The sequence below is a fragment of the Octopus bimaculoides genome, chromosome 7 (assembly GCF_001194135.2).
Source record: "Octopus bimaculoides isolate UCB-OBI-ISO-001 chromosome 7, ASM119413v2, whole genome shotgun sequence".
NCBI lineage: Eukaryota > Metazoa > Mollusca > Cephalopoda > Octopoda > Octopodidae > Octopus > Octopus bimaculoides.
In genome coordinates this window covers 73,750,746-73,754,175 of record NC_068987.1, presented here as the reverse complement: position 1 = coordinate 73,754,175, position 3,430 = coordinate 73,750,746, and the positions used below count along the sequence as shown (strand labels likewise).

The 3,430-nt window shown below is 38.7% G+C and overlaps 1 protein-coding gene across 2 annotated transcripts in view; it reads right to left on the bottom strand.

Annotated features, from left to right (window-relative positions):
• LOC106867909 (ionotropic receptor 25a) overlaps positions 1-3,430 on the bottom strand; it is a 146,218-nt gene that overhangs the window by 97,522 nt on the left and 45,266 nt on the right. Inside the window, exon 1 of one of the 2 annotated variants that reach the window (XM_052969755.1) lies at positions 2,938-3,079. The exons of the other annotated variant lie outside the window; for it this stretch is intronic. The gene's annotated coding sequence lies outside the window, so the exon portion shown is untranslated. Of the gene's footprint in view, positions 1-2,937; positions 3,080-3,430 lie in introns of those variants that run through there. 2 annotated transcript variants of the gene reach the window in all.

Genomic DNA, 3,430 nt, shown 5'->3' with positions numbered 1-3,430 from the left:
TGTGTGTGTGTGTGTGTGTGTGTGTGTATGTACTTGGATGTAGATAAACTTGAACTTGTGTGAAGGATGTGCATGTCACGTAAGTATACATGTGTGAGGACTTCAGCACTGTTTGCGTGCATGCGTCTGTATTCCATATGCACCAATGTTTATGTGGATATACTCATAAAAGATTTTAAAATGGAAAATCCTTGTAATTCACTACACTTCTAATCGATAGTTTTTGGAATGGAATATGCTAATCAGTCTGCTCTGTTTATTTTGGAGAACCTCAGTAGTTATAGGTCTTTATGTAGATTTATAGCCGTATTTAGGTACAAATGAAAATTTAGTTTCTTTATATAAGAGCTATATCTTTCTCGGTAGTTCTCCACAGATGTTCTTTCTTCAACGGTTTGATAAGACATTCATATCCACTGGGCAGCCGATTTCTACAAGCATCTATGTACACGTACACACACACATACACACGCACACACACACACACAAACATACATGCACACGTGTATGTATACATGTGTGTGAGTGAGTGTGTGTGTGTGTGTGTGTGTGTGTGTATTTATAAATTGGCGCTCCGTCGGTTATGACACTGGGTTCCAGTTGATCCGATCAACGGAACAGCCTGCTCGTGAAATTAATGTGCAAGTGGCTGAGCACTCCACAGACACCTGTACCCTTAACGTAGTTCTCGGGGATATTCAGCGTGACATAGTGTGACAAGGCTGACCCTTTGAATTACAGGCACAACAGAAACAGGAAGTAAGAGTGAGAGAAAGTTGCGGTGGAAGAGTACACTTATCAGACGGGAAGTCATGATGGGTATACTGGGCTTCGTATATTTGTACCCCAGTGTTACTTTGATGGCATGCACTGCTCTCTCACTCGACAACAACAACAACAACAACAACAACAACAATAATAACAATCCTTTTTACTATAGGCACAAGGGGAGGCTAGTCGATTACATCGACCGCAGTGCTTCACTTTCATTGACCCCGAAACGATGAAAGGCAAAACTAACCTCAGCGGAATTTGAACTCAAAACATGAAGACGGGCGAAATACCGTTAAGCATTTCGCCCGGCGTGCTAACGATTCTGCCAGCTCGCCACTATAATAATAATGATTATTATTATTTCAAATTGTTGCCACAAGGGCAGCTTGGGGGAGTTGGGGATGAGTCGATTACATCGATCCCACTGTTTAACTTGTACTTAATTTACTGACCCCAAAAGGTTGGAAGGCAAAGTCGACCTCAGCAGAATTTGAACTCAGAATGTAGTGGTAGACGAAATACCGCTAAGCGTTTCGCCCGGCGTGCTAACGATTTTGCCAGCTCACCGCCTTTAATAATAATAATAATAATAATAATAATAATAATAATAATAATAATAAGTAGTAGTAGTAGTAGTAGTAGTAGTAGTAGTAGTAGTAGTAGTAGTAGTAACAACAACAATAATAACAACAACACTGATGATTTCAAATTTAGGCACAAGACCAGCAATTTCGGAGGAGGGGTTAACTCGATTATATCGATCCCAGTGTTCATCATGTATTTATTTTATCAATTCCGAAAGGATAAAAGGCGGAAACAACAACAACAGCAACAACAATAATAACAATAATTTCTAAGATAAGGGGAAAGCTTTTTCGACTGGAGTATGTGACTGGGACCCAATTTTATCCTGTAAAAAAGACTTGGAGTTCCTGTGGGACTAAAAGGAAAGGCAGAAGTTTCACTTCGCTTAATCGCTCATTGTTACATAAAAAGATCTTACTTAAAATAACTTGGTACAAATGTTTATGAATAATCTAAACCATTTATTCTCTGTGAGATGTTCCAGCCTCCCCCCCCCCCAACGCCCACCCTAGAGAAGTCTGCAAGGATTGAAAAGGGAGTGGAAAATTGCCATGTTTAATAAAATTAATATGGTTTAAAAGATTTTAAACATGTCCAACACTATGTCGAAAAAAAAAGTATTTATGGCAGCAGAATTACTTGTCTCCTCCTTTAACGAAGAAGCAAGGCAGCGAGCTGGCAGAATAGTTAGAGCATCTAATAAAATGCTTAGCATAATTTCTCTACATTCTGAGTTCAAATTCCGCTGAGGCCGATTTTGTCTTGTAGCCTTAAAGGCGGTAAGCAAGTAGAATCTTTACCTTGCTGGACAAAAGACTAAGCGACTCTTCTTAGCCGGGGTGGACATTTCTTCTGAATTTACGTTCTGAATTCAAAAATCACCGAGGTCAAATTTTCCTTTCATCTTTTCGAGGTCGACAGAATAAATACTAGTCGGGGTACTGGGCTTGATGTAATTGACTAGCCATTTCCCACAAAATTAGGCCTTATGCCTATAAAAGAAAGAACTAATGAAGACGAAGGGAAGGGCAAAATATCACTAACACTTCAGGAAAGAAAGAGAGGGACCTGGTGTTTGTCAGGATAAGAACACTGATTTCGACTTTGATCTAAACCAGTCACTTATGCCACCGAAAAACTATATTTCTTCCCCCACCGCCAGTTATGGGCAACTGGGAATAAATTTTATCATTGAAATGTAATGAATCTGAGACTGTAATAACAATTACAACGACGACAAAAATGACAACAACCATAACAGTACAACCATAACGCCCGTCAATTAAGTTCACGTAGACATCGGAAAGAAAAAGAAATATGAAACTATTTCACTTCACTTACGTCATTAATGTCATCGAGACACACATGAATGTCACGCAATCACTTATCGCTTCTCCTGTAAATGAAAGCCTCAGGTTAAATGTCCGTGTAAGAAATCAATATGACGAAAGCTGATACCCGACTCTCTGTAGTGAAAATTATGTAGGACACCCAAAAGCTCTCTGACGATATCTGTGCTTAAGGCCCAAAACCCCTCATTCAACAGACAAAGATATTCAAAATTGCTTACGTACTCACCTACCCTTTTACATACATATCAACAGCAAAAGAAAAAAAAATGCAGCAGCCGTGGGGTGGTGATTATTGACAGATGAGCAGCTAGAGACCGTTTGTTTCTCAATCAAACAGGCATCCTCAGTGAAGTATCATTCGCTCTTTCCTCTCGGTTCGATGTATTTGTCTTCTTTGATTGCCTGCAATCATTCTAAAGGCTGCGATGTTCCCAATCGATCATTGTTTATTCAAGTACATCTTAATGTTTTCCATTTGTCAATAACGACTGCATTAATTAGAGAGACGCAAATAGCTTCAGTTTGTTCTCAACTCATAAGTGATGTCAGCGCAGATTAGTCGTTAGAGATTCGATTTTGTTCATTTTGTTCACGTGTCATGCGTATGCATATATATGTACGCCATGTATGTGTGTGTGTGTGTGTTTATATATATACATATACCCACAAACATATATATATATATGTATATATATATATATATATATATATATATATAT